The 13,950-nt window shown below is 40.8% G+C and overlaps 1 non-coding gene across 1 annotated transcript; it reads right to left on the minus strand.

Moving 5' to 3' along the window:
- Window positions 1-13,012: 13,012 nt before the first annotated feature.
- On the minus strand, window positions 13,013-13,142 carry LOC149274393 (small nucleolar RNA SNORA35). The gene has a single exon (XR_016279432.1). It is a non-coding gene; the product is annotated as a small nucleolar RNA SNORA35 (small nucleolar RNA).
- Between the last annotated feature and the right edge of the window lie 808 nt (window positions 13,143-13,950).

Consider the following 13,950-nt stretch of genomic DNA (forward strand, 5'->3'; position numbering starts at 1 on the left):
GATGCTGGCACCACCACCACCACCAGCAGCAGCATTGAAAAATGGGAAAGGCGAATGAGTGGGCAATTGGCGACCCACTCACCTGTTTCACACCAGGGCAAAGCACCCAAACACTGTCAGTCTTAGACGTTTGGCAGCAGACTTCCAGAGCTCAGACACTAGGCCCTAGCGTAAGCTGGCCACTCCGGCGGAGGTAGCAGGCGTTGCCACACCGCAGACAGAGGCAGCCAGGGGGGAGAAACTGCCCTTACCATTAGGGACATTTGATTCATGACACTAGCCAGGAAGCGAACTGGCATCGAAGAGACACTGGCACCACCACCAGCAGCAGCAGCAGCAGAATTGGGAAAGGCGAATGAGTGGGCAATTGGCGACCCACTCACCTGTTTCACCCCAGAGCAAAGCATCCAAACACTGTCAGTCCTTGGCGTTTGGGAGCGGACTTCCAGAGCTCAGACACAAGGCCCTAGCGTAAGCTGGCTACATTGGCGGAGGTAGCAGGCGTTGCCACACCGCAGCAAGTGCAACCAGGGGGGAGAAACTGCCCTTACCATAAGGGACATTTGAGGCATGACACTAGCCAGGAAGCGAACTGGCAGAGAAGAGACACTGGCACCACCACCAGCAGCAGCAGCATTGGAAAAGGCGAATGAGTGGGCAATTGACGACCCGCTCACCTGTTTCACCCCAGGGCAAAGCATCCAAGCACTGTCAGTCCTTGGCGTTTGGGAGCAGACCTACAGAACTCAGACACAAGGCCCTAGCGTAAGCTGGCTACACCGGCGGAGGTAGCAGGCGTTGCCACACCGCAGCAAGTGCAACCAGGGGGGAGAAACTACCCTTACCATCAGGGACATTCGAGGCATGACACTAGCCAGGAAGCGAACTGGCATTGAAGAGAGACACTGGCACCACCACCAGCAGCAGCAGAATTGGGAAAGGCGAATGAGTGGGCAATTGACGACCCGCTCACCTGTTTCACCCCAGGGCAAAGCATCCAAGCACTGTCAGTCCTTGGCGTTTGGGAGCAGACCTACAGAACTCAGACACAAGGCCCTAGCATAAGCTAGCTACACCGGCGGAGGTAGCAGGCGTTGCCACACCGCAGCAAGTGCAACCAGGGGGGAGAAACTACCCTTTCCATTAGGGACATCTGAGGCATGATTTCAGCCAGGAAGCGAACTGGCAAAAGATACTGGCACCACCACCAGCAGCAGCGTTGGAAACGGAAAAAGGTGAATGAGTGGGCAATTGACGACCCACTCACCTGTTTCACCCCAGGGCAAAGCATCCAAAGACTGTCAGTCCTAGGCATTTGGGAGCGGACTTACAGAGCTCAGACACTAGGCCCTAGCGTAAATTGGCTACACCAGCGGAGGTAGCAGGCATTGCCACACCGCAGCAAGTGCAACCAGGGGGAGAAACTACCTTAAACATTAGAGAGAAAAAATTTAACTTTCCAAGCTAAGAGCTGGGTAACCCAATTTGGGCAGATTGAATTTAAGAAAGGCAATCTGCTCCATCAGATGAGGTGCCATGCGTGAGCGCTGTGGACTCAGTATGTTTCCAGTCATAGAAAACACGCGCTCACTTTGAACAGTGGTTGGCGGACATGATAGAAGCTGCTGCGCAACCCATGAGAGTGCAGGCCACACACTCTTCTTTTCATCCCAGTAGCTAAGAGGATCAACATTAGGAGCAGAAGGAACTTCACAGAGGTAAAGTTTGACCATTTCAGCAGCACTACTCTCCTTTCTGCTGCTAGCTCTGTCAGATGGTCCAACTATACTGCCAAGTGCCTCTTCCCAAAACGCAGCTGCTCCACTCAGCTGTGTTGTGCTGCTTGTGGCACTGCTGCTGATGCTGCTGCTAGGGGTAGCAGACCACATCATCTCTTCCTCCTCCTGCACCTCACCCTCCTCGGACAGCATTCCCATTTTACGCTGCCAGTCACGCACCTTGTTGACCAATTGCTCCCGGTAGCTACTGAGAACATTGAATTTCAAAGCTAGCTTTCCCTTAATTCTTGGATCACAAAGGCACGCTAGCATCATTTCGGGACTCTCTTCCATTCGCTTGCGAAGGTGTACTTTTAGCAGATCCTTCAGCTTCCTGACTATGGCTGCTACGTCAGGATGTAGAGTGCCACCTTGAACAGCCTCACGGTTTCCAAGGAACACATCCATCTTGCTGCCTAGATGGGAGAACACTGGGATTACCTGGGCCAGACTGGCAGTGTTTGAGCTTAAATTTTCTGTGGCATCCCTGAATGGTTTAAGGACTGCCACTAGCTGGGCGATCACTGTCCAATCCTCCCTATTCAATGGAGAGGTAATCCCAATATTGTGCTCTGAGGCAAGATTATGGATTGCCCTCTGCTGCTCCAAAATCCTCTCTAGCATGTCTAACGTGGAGTTCCACCGTGTACTGACATCCTGACGTAGGCAGTGTACGGGAAGACCTGACCTCTCTTGCTCTTCCCTCAAAAGTTGGCTAGCCTTAACACTATGGTGAAAGTGCCCAGCGATCTTTCTGCAGCGGGACAGAACTACTGCTGCCACATTAGTTCCTTCTGACATTGCTGCCTTCACTACAAGATGGATGATGTGGGCTGCACAGCGCACACCAACAATATGACCATCTCGCAGCGCTTTCACCATATTGGCACCTCCGTCAGTTACCACAAAACCAACTTCAACATTGGTGCCCGCCTCTGCTCCCACCCAAAGGCTAAACATTTTCCTAATCGCATGCAGAATATTTTGGGAAGTGTGCTTTTCATCCATCACTTCTGCATGGAGAAGGAATGATCGGTAGCCTGCTGCAGCAACTTCCTTAGACACACCGGGCTGCCACCAGTGTGCTGTCAAAGAAAGAAAGGCATGCTGGGCGCTAGGTGCACTCCACAAATCTGTAGTGAAATGAACACACTGACCAGCAGCCTTGGAAAGCTCCTCTTTCACTGCTGCAACACAGGACCGATACAGCGAGGGGACAATGTTCCTGCTGAAAGTGGAACGTGACGGAACTGTGTATTGTGGAGCCACAGCCGCCATCAATTGTTTGAAAGGCTCCCCTTCAATCATGGAGAAGGATGCCCCTCCAACAGCAATGAACTGACCAATAAGTCGCGTTACTTTATTGGCCTGCTGTTTGGGCATCGTTCTCTTGGAGTGGAATGCCCCAAATTCTTCCAGGGTGGGCTGGGCATGCAGTGCTCCAACCTGCCTTGGTCTCTGGCTGCCAGCACTAGTTGCTGCTGCTGCTGCTGCTGCTGCTATTGGCTCAGAAGAAGAAGCTGTTGGGGTTTTTCCACGGCCACCAGCTATGCTGCCTGCACTAAGTTTTACCTCTGCATCTTTCCCCAATAGCACAGCGTTGTGTTGAGTGCTGAGGTGATGCTTCATGCTAGCACTGGTAAAATGGCCAGACACTTTCCCTCTGCTTATTAGCTTCCCACAATGTTTGCACTTTCCATAGCGCCCTTCTTCAACATTTTCAAAGTGCTCCCAAATTGGGGCGCGCATAGCCTTGGAGTGTGCCTTGGGTGCTGCTCTTACTGCTCGGGGTGGATGAACAGAGGCAGAACTAGTGGTGGTGGGACTGGTGGTAACAGTACTGGCCATAGTGGGACTGCTAATTGCTTTAGATTTGCTAGGTTTTGCTGCTGCTGCTGGTGGTGGTGATGGTGATGATCGTAGCGGAGAAGGTGGAGGCTCAGGGGAAAATTGTGCACTAGTCATTTGGACACTGCTCCCTGAGGAATCTGATTCCTGACCACTCATCTCCTCTACTTCCTCTGGCTCATAGTCTAGCTCTTCATTAGCCAGATCGAATGGAATTCCTGCTAGGCTGGAGCTAAGACTGATATCGTCGTGAGACTCGTGACTAGTAGTAGTGCGAGCAGGAAGAATAGACTCTGCACTTGGCCTCTCAGTCTCAGGCTCCTCTGCTACCTCGCTAGGTGGAGTTCCACTATGTGTAGCCCTCTCTCTAACTGTCTTTACAAAAATTTTGTAAGGACTTGGTGGCTTGCTAGAGGTACTAGGAGGACATGGCGTGGCGGTACCAGTGGGAACAGTAGGCGCAGCACTAGTGGTGGTAGAGGCGGGGGTGGTGGTGGTGGTGGTTTTCCCTACAAAGGAATGAGATCGCTTTGGTTTGGGACCCCTCTGAGTCTTGCTGCTAATTTGGCTCTGCTTGGTACCTTGCATGCTGCTGGTGGATGGGGAAGATGCTGCTTGGGGCAAAAGGCACTTCTTTTTAGTCACTGGGCTGGTACTACTTGTGCTACCCTTTAACTTTGAACGTGCTTCTGGTGCTTTAGGCTTTCCGTAAAAAACCATAGAGCTTGTGGGCCTAGCCGCACTACTACTGCCTGCTTTTGGTGCCTTTCCTTTACTTGATGATCCTTCAAGCAATGCTTCCCCAAATGATAAGCGAGAGCTTGGCCTACTTGGCCGACTAGACTGACGCAAAGGCTGCATCTTAGAGCTGGTGGTGGTGCTGGTGGTGGTGCTGGTGGTGGTGGTGGTGGTGGTAGATGGAGCTTGTCCCTCCTTAGTCCCAAAAGGAGGATCCATTTCAAATTTTGTGTTGTGTGTGTAGTGTAGTGTAGTGTAGTGTAGTGTAGTGTTTAAAAAACTATAAAAAAAAAAAATAAAAAAAAAAAAAAAAAAAAGGAAAAACGAATTAAAGACAAAAAAATTAGAGGAAGTTCTCTTCAGTGCTACTGCTTAAAAAGTAAAACTATGCACTACTGCACTGTGCTGTGTGCAATCTGCCAAAATCCTAAAGTTATTGAAATTATTAACTCAAGATTAACTATTTAATAACTAGCAGTATTTTATTTTTAATTTGAATTTACACGGGCCTAAGAGCTTAGCCTACCACTATGCTAGCCTAAAGCTATATTTCCTTACTATAAGTCTACCTCTAGGCAGACGCTCTCAAACCCACTAAGCTAAAGTGAGGTTAAATCAGATTCAGTATATGATTTATTAATTAATATTAAGTTATATAATATTAATAGATTAGAACTAATTTACTTATATATTATGTATTATAGATAGAAGAATATAGATTATGAATTAGAATTTAGAATTAGAATTACTTATATTATAGATTATGAATTAGAATATTATTATTTATAATATATTATAGATTAAGATTAAAGAAGATTAGAATTATTTTAGTACTACAGCTAGTAGCTTGAAGCTTTGCTTAGTACAGCTCGTCACAGTCAATTTTTCTTGAAAAGAATTAGAAATAAAATAAAATGTCACAGCAAAACGGTTATCTTCACTGCTTGCTGCACTCACTAGCCCAACAAGTTCACTTCACTGATGGACTGAGGTGAGCAAAACAAATGAAATAAAATGAAAGATTAATTAAGAAAAATTGACTTGGTCTCTTACTGTTGCTAAAACAAAGCACAAACTATAGAGCTGCAGCACCAGTACTAATAAGATTAGCTGAACTATACGCTAGTAGTAATTAATTAATATTATTACTTTTATTTATAGCTAATTTAATTAACTATTAAGATAAGAAAGAATTAGAGAATTATTGATATTACTGATTTTAGATTAGACACTAGTAGATGTTCTGAATGTCTACAGTACACTCTACACTAGTATACTATTACTAACTATAACTGACAAATATATATATAATTTTATAATGAATTCAATTATTAATTATATTAATTAATATTACTGATTTTAAATTAGACACTAGTAGATGAATGTCTACAGTACACTCTACACTAGTATACTATAGTATATATATATATATGACTGACAAATATATATATATATATATAATATTATAATGAACTATTAAATTATAGATTCTATTAAATTGTAATTTATAAATTCTATTTAATTTATTTAAGCAGGACAGGCAATAGGCACTAGTGCCAGCCCAGGGCAAGGGCACCCCAGTGCCACTGAGGCACTGGGTGCACTGTCAACTCAACAGCACTTACACTAAAGTTGATGACAAATTAATTTTAAAAAAATTAAATTAATCAAATTATTATTATTAAATATATTAATTAAGTAGCACTGAAGTGAGGATGAAGTACACAGTGAGAAATGGCAGGCTAAGGCTTACCAGTCTCACACAGAACAGAACAATCTCTCTCTGTAACGCTCGGATGCAGCACAGCAGTGTTGCCAAAGCAGTCACAGCGAAAAATGAATGGATCTCTCAGGCAAGCTCTGGTCTTATAAAGGCGCCTTCAGAATTCAAAAAACAGCAGCACAGGCATTGGACGAGACCCTTAGCGTTACGTCACAAGAGTGAGCTGATTGGACAGACGAGGATCAGCTCACTCCTGTTTGAAATTTTGGCGGTTGCGCGGCAAAAACGAAGACGATCACGAAGAATCTTCGATTCTTCGTGATTGTGAGTCTTCGTCTTCGCCTACGGTTTGCCGGCACTGTATTCTGTTCTACGTTCCTTCGGAACGAACAAAAAAACGGCCTCTTCGTGCTCGTTTTCATGTTCGCCCGAAGACGAATGCACAAGTCTAATATATATATATATATATATATATATATATATATATGTTCATAGCATATATATATAACACTTTATGTAGCTAGAAATAAATTTTGGCCTGGCTCAGGATATGTCACTGATTGTAACATTACATTTGGTCCCTTGCAACAACTTTCAGTTTTCAGAATAATTTGTTAACTTGAGAGAAGTAAGTACGATTTATGGAAAGATAGAGTGTTTACACAAAAGGTTAAGCACTGTATGTTCTCTGTACTTAAAAGGATCATTTATAAAACACAAGGAAGTCTTGCAACAATAGCAACTTTAATCAAAATGAATGTGACTAAATACGATGCATGCTCTTCACACCATATCCACTAGGGTGCGCTAAATACTTAAATATCAATTTACATATCAAATGAGCTTGGTGAAATTGCCAAATAAAAGTCTCTTTGTTGGAAAAAAGACATGTACAAATACACTGACTGATACCTAAAGAATATTTCTCTGAAAATATATTAAACTATTTTTATGTATTTTAATTAAACGTTCCATAGTTCTGTCTACTACCAGCAAATTAAGGTATAGCAAATGTGAAACTTCTTAAGTGATTCTCACATTACTGGATGACATGGAACTTGTTTAAACTTTGGTTTATGCATTTTTTTGAACATTCCAAATGTGCTTTCATATTCTGGGAAACTTAAATTAAGTTTTTGCTTTTTCTGTTATGCCGACAGCATTTACCCTGACCAAGCTACATTTTGATCCATACATTGCTATAGCTGAATTCCTACCTACAATGAAGGTAATCTATACCTCCAATGTGTCAACAGTTCTTTACAAGTTTCTACAAAATACAAGTTATTTTTCTGGGAAAAACCCCTAATGAAGCTATTTTTCGAATTCTGCCATTTTGGGAGAAAAATTCCTTCTTGACTCCAAACAGCAATCTGATTTCTCCTTGGATCAAAAAGCTTTAAAATATTAATGTTTATTCTATTATTTATAGCCCTGTGTGTTATATTTTTCAAAAAATATCCTGACCCTTTTTTAAGGCATCGGAAGGTCTATGTATAGTAAAGTAAAGTACTTACATCATGAGCTGCCTTAGGCCTGGCTTAAGGCAGCAACCCCGACATCCCCTGGACTACCATGCAGCGATAGCTAGGTATAGTACATAGTGATCTCCCTTGTGACCAGGGGTGGGGTGGCCCTTCATGAAGACTTAGGGACCAGCCCAGTGACCCTGCTGTAAAAGCAGCCAGAACTAAATCTGCAGGTGAGGGGAGGGAGTGAGAGGGTAAAGGAGGGTGTATGTATGTATGTATGTTAGAGTGAGAGTGTCTGTCAGCATGAATGTGCGTGTGTCACAATAAATGTGTATGTGTGTGTTAGCAAAAATGTGTTTGTGTAAGCATGCACAAGCATGAATTTGTATGTATAAGTTTGTGTAAGTATGTATGTGTAGTGTAGTAGACTTGTGGATTTGGATTTGTACAAAGTTTATTTTTAACAAAAATATCCTAAGACTCCACTTGCACTCCTTTGTATGTAAAACGATTAAATAGAGCTTGAATTTACAAAGTGCACACTCACTATTAGCGCTAGTACTGGCTCATGCAAGAGTTTCAGGGGTCCTAATGAGACCCCCCCAGGGATGTGAATCATTGCTTTCCTGCTTAGAAATGGGACCATGGAAGGGATGGTGTGCTGCAGATACTCCTAAAGGTATATAGTTTAATTTTGTTCCCTGCAAGTTAATAAATATAATTCTTAGAAAAATCAGCATTTATAATAGTGAATATGTGAATGACTGGTCAGCAGCACCACTAAAAATGTTGCAATGTGTTATTGCAACCTCAAGACGGAAATTTAGCAGGAAAAAAAATAAAATTTCTGTTTACTCTATTAAAAAAAGATTAGCTAATTCCAATCAGAAGTAATTGCTATTCAGAACAGTTAGCTGCAGAAAGATAAATGTAAGTACGATGTTCTTTGTAACTGCATGAAAAGAATGGAAAACCAAGAGAAAGTAAGAATTTTAACTGTCACTGAAATTTGCCGCTTGTAATCGATTCATTGTTACACAGCACCTGGGGCTTTGTTGCATCAACTACCTAGTTCGATTAAAAGGAAACCAGCAAAAAATGATGGAAAGTCAGTCGTTGACTTGCACGATGCTACTGATATTTCCCTTATTTTTTTAAATGTAACTAAATACTTTTTTCTATTTATTATTCCTTTATAATATGGAAATATTAAATGTTATGATTATATTAATACTCTTCTTTAATAATATTTCTCCTTTTTTGTGGTTTTGCTTTTTACAGCTTGCTACATTGCCATATGCTATTTTTTTTTTAACTTGAACACATAAAAAATACATTGCGTAGGACTGTGATAATTATAGTGCATGAGGATAGATCCAGAAGCTTTCCAATACCTCTGGACTAGATCTATGCAAAAATGACCCTGGATCTATTCTCATCAACAGCAAACACTAATGAAAGATAATACTCAAAAGTATAGTCCATAGATCAAGAAGAGCCCCTGCTGTAAGGAGGGTCCTTCTTGGTTCTTCCTCTTCTTTTCAGCTCAGGGAAGATGATCCAAGAACTATATTTATACCTCGTGATGTTATCCGTTGCATGCCCACTTTCTAGAGAAACTAAATCCATCATAGCCAAAATAATCCATTTCTTTCTCTTTGCTGTTTCAATTATGTAGGTCTCATGAAATTGTGAACAAAACCGAAGGGGTATGTGACATTTTAAAGACACCCTCATTAGACCCACAACGTATGTAAGTCCCAACTCTTAGAGTGGGCATTAAGTACAAAATTATACTGTTTCTTCATTGAAATTGTAAACCAAAACTTCTCATGTATTAAATGAGTTGTTCCTCTGTTGAGTGTATAACTCAATCATCCTAAGTGCAGTGGCAATATCAAAGGGTACGTGATGGGTTTTCACAGGCTGGGACATATGTTTTGAGGTTGCAAATGTAGAATTTCGAACTGATTTTGGTGGGTTCAGGGTGGTAGGGTTGTATTATTGACCATTTTTCTATGGGTGGATGTACATTACACGTGTTGCTCCAGGACTTTCAGTATGCGGGATATGAGATTGAGTTACTGATTCCCTCATGCGAGTTTATACATCCCACACACTACAGGGGGCAGCCATTGTAAGTCAGCAGCATGTAAAATGTATGTGTCCCTCAAAACAAATGGATGACATGGGAACCCTAGAGTGGTGTCAGTTTGTTCGACATATATTAAGTGAAAATATTGTATTGCCCAAACCTGCTTGATGATCCATCTCCATTTTTAAAATGTTCAGTTAAATTTAACTTTTAATCACAGATACCCCGGCCATAAATCTCAGTCTTGGTTTCATGTAACCAAAAGACGTGGTATTTCTTACACAGACTTTGGCAAATCCTTTGCTCTTTACCTCATATATCCATCAAGCGAAACATTTTCCTGGAAATGCTCCCATAGATGCTGGATTCATGCTGTAAACATCTAATAATAGTCAAATTGCAGCTTTTGACATATTTTATTCTGATGATGCCAAAAGTGTTTGAAACATTGGCTTGTAACCCTATCTCACAGCTCTTTCTAACAATATTTTACAGCAGTCTTTCCAGGAAAGGAAACAACTGTCCAAGCCTTGAACTGTATGATGATGGAGCCTGCAACCTGCTACAGGATTTTGGATAATGAACAAGAGCTAGGCCACAAGGAGGGAGCTGCGTGCAAGAAGCATTTATTCTTTTCCTACAGGGAGGGGGTACGGGTATCCGTTCAGACTAACTTTAGGTTGAAATTAGGTTCCTCTGAGGTTCAATGACCATGTGAGGATTCTGTAAGTTACAGAACTTGTGCTGGCAAAATGAGCCCTTCAACTAGCTTTCATAACCAATATATAACATTCAACAGCAGGTTAACATTATAATTTTAGTTATAGTGTTAGGCTAATTACATATATATATATATATATATATATATATATAAAACACTTTCAAAAAGATGGTCAGCACTCCAGGTCTTTAAATAGACAATTTCATTTTATTCAAAGTCAACGTTTCAGTCATTACTGACTTTCATCAGGACATCTGATGAAAGTCAGTAATGACTGAAACGTTGACTTTGAATAAAATGAAATTGTCTATTTAAAGACCTGGAGTGCTGACCATCTTTTTGAAAGTGTTTTACATGGAAACTGCTGGTTACTAGCACCGGGCTTGGAATATTTGGAATGGTGTGCAATGGACTCTGTGAGTAAATATATATATATATATATATATATATATATATATATATATATATATATATATATAAAATCGTTATTTTGATGTGAATACATTTTCTTTATTATGACTACAAGACCCGTGAGTGTTTGGTTATTGGTGGATATACATACATATACCGTATATATATATATATATATATATATATATATATATATACTTACATATTTTCTTATTTAATTTATTAAATAATAATTAAAACATAATAATAAATGAGCATGTGGGTTTTTTTCTCTGACCCCCAAGTAGCAGAAAGTGTCCTCGTATTAACGTTTCAAGTATTCTGCAGTATCATTTCATGGATTTTTTTCCCGTATCTGCATTTGCCATTATTTTCCCCAGGATTATTAAATGCAGCTGTAAATGAGTGTTCCATGAGCACATCTGCACCGACCTCTGTTTAATATATATATATATATATATATATATATATATATATATATATATATATATATATGTATGCATTTTAACTCCATTTCTCAGTGTTCAGTTAGAATCATTCCCAAAGTGCCACAGCCTACGGATTTGTGGATATTATATACACATCTAATAGACAACCATGTAAGAAAATGTTGACGGGTCCAGCACTTGATATATTACTTTAGGAATGTACCCAGATAGTAAATGTAATTAATACTATGTCAAAGAGTTTGCTGCCTATTTCAGTGGAATGCCTCATTCATGGACAGGAGCGCTGGACTGAGGCTAATTTCCTGCCAGAGCATCAGGATTTCTCCAACGTACTTGTAATTGATCAATTAACAGTTCATCTGGGCTTAAATATAGAAACATAGAATTTGACAGAAGTAAGGGTAAGAACCATCCAGTCTGTCCCAGTTTTACCTGCTGTAAAAATCTCAAACTTTAATCAGATCTTGGTCTTGTCTTGGAAATAGGGCGTTCATAGGTCTATAGCATTAATGTTTAAATGCCCTTATTGTATTAATCTCTACATCGACATGACAAGCACAATAAAAATACCTGTCTGAGGATCTTTTTCATCTAGAACTCTAGAGTCAGGATAGCCAGTGTCATAACACATGGGGTTTGACAGAGTAATAGTCAAAGTGTTGATGATGATAATAATAATAATGGTCAACGTGATAACGTTATCCTAGGGTTGTAGCATGATAAGACAGTTCAGTGGCAGTCTAACAGTTCAGTTTTCTCCTTTCTGGCCACCAGTACAGAGGTGGCATTTTTTTAGTATATTGCATTATGGTGATGTGTGCCTTAGCTCGCTGAAGAAGGCAATAGGAGATGGTGGTTCTTGACAGGAGACACAAGAGAGCTAAATGTTATAAGCAAAACAAGTTATGGACCCAATAAATCAACCTATTTTAACCCCTTCGTGACAAATGCTGATTTTACTTTTTGTACCCTTCGTGACAATGGCTGTTTTATCGTTTCTGCGGTGTTTGTGTTTAGCTGTAATTTTCTCTTAACCCATTTACTAAACCCACACAAGTTATATATTGTTTTTTTCAGGACAAGAAGGGCTTTCTTCAGACACCAAAATTTTTTTCATATGATGTAATTTCCTATAATAAAAATAATAAAATATGACGAAAAATTGAAAAAAAAACAAATTTTCTCACTTTTATTTGAAAAATCTTTTATTCATCATAAAAAACTACTGAAAAAACCTGCTAAATAGATTCTACTATTTGTCCCGAGTTTAGAAATACCCAATGTTTTTATATTTTTTTGCTTTCTTCTACACGTTATGGGGCAATAAGTACAAGTAGCGTTTTGCTAATTCAAAACCATTTTTCTCTGAATCTGGTAATTCTGTCTCTATGTGGTATTTGGGGCATCTTTGAAGCCAGCAAATTAAATTTACCCCACCAAACCATATATTTTTGAAAACTAGACACCCCAGGGTATTTTAGATGCTGATAGTTTAACCCTTTCCATGCACTAATCCTACCACCAACCCTTGTCAAAGTTTGGGATAGTAATTGTTTTTGGTGTTTTTTTCACATACTTTGTACTTCAGGTGTGAAATTACAGCTCCTGGTATATGTTGCGGTCACACAACACCCAGATATGTGTCCAGCAACATCTCCTGAGTACATTGATACCCCACATGCATGGGTTTGTCAGATTGTTTGGGGGCAAAAGGGCCACGTTTGGAACATGAGCAATTCAAATTCAGTAGGAATTTTACATCTGGGTAAAGAAAAATGCTTGTACCCAACTATCAGTAGGGACAGGTTACAAGAAAGCCTGGCCTATCTCCAAGAAGGGATTTGATCTAGCACCTTAAGTGGTCCCTCATGCCACGGAATGGACACAGGGGTCACTTGACAGTGCAAATAAAAACGCTTAAAAATGGTGGAGCAAATAAAAGCTAAAAAACAGTAAATGTAACAAAAAATTAAAAAAAAATACAAAAATGGAGCAGGAACAAAAAAAAAATTAAAAATGGGAAACTGTGTGATACAGCTTGAAGCAGTCACCGACACAGAGTGCAGGTTTTCCAGGGCAATCTGGACAGTAAAATGTGGTGTCCTTTCTTTGCCCCCTGCTGTAGCATACCCTGCATCTCTTTTGGGGATTCTGCTTCTTTGCTGTAGGGGGGATTTTAAAAATAAAATGGGTAGCCCCAATTCTGTTGGTTCCCATCACTACTTGGGGACCAGGTGCATCACGGTACAAGATACCTGAAATTACTTCGAGCTGAAACTGCAAAAAAGACAGCTTCAGCCCAGTGTCTGCTTTTTTGTGCAGCAAAAAAGCGTTATAGGTTGCAATTTGCATTAGATAAATTGCAACCTTCTTGTACCAGGCCTTTGTCTTCCTCATAATGAGGTAGGGCTGTAGGAGTTGATCTGACAGATCAACTCCACCCATGTGCTTGTTATAGGCCCTGATGCACACTGGCTTTGTAGTGACCCCAGCTCTGCCACGGACAGAAACCTCCACGGTTCTCTCATCGTGGATGGTGCTCAGCATGCACACCTCTTTTCTGTCCTTGAACTTCAATGCCAAAAGCTCCTCTTGGCGTAGAGCTGAGGTCTCCCCCTTTCCTAGCCGGGTTCGTACCAGGCGTTGTGGGAAACCCAAGCGGTTCTTTTTTATAGAACCGCAAGCTACCGTATCGAAACAATACAGCAGCTTGAA

The sequence above is a fragment of the Sceloporus occidentalis genome, unplaced genomic scaffold, assembly GCF_023333645.1.
Source record: "Sceloporus occidentalis isolate IW3139 unplaced genomic scaffold, rSceOcc1.0.p SCAF_334, whole genome shotgun sequence".
In the NCBI taxonomy this organism is placed as follows: Eukaryota; Metazoa; Chordata; class Lepidosauria; order Squamata; family Phrynosomatidae; genus Sceloporus; species Sceloporus occidentalis.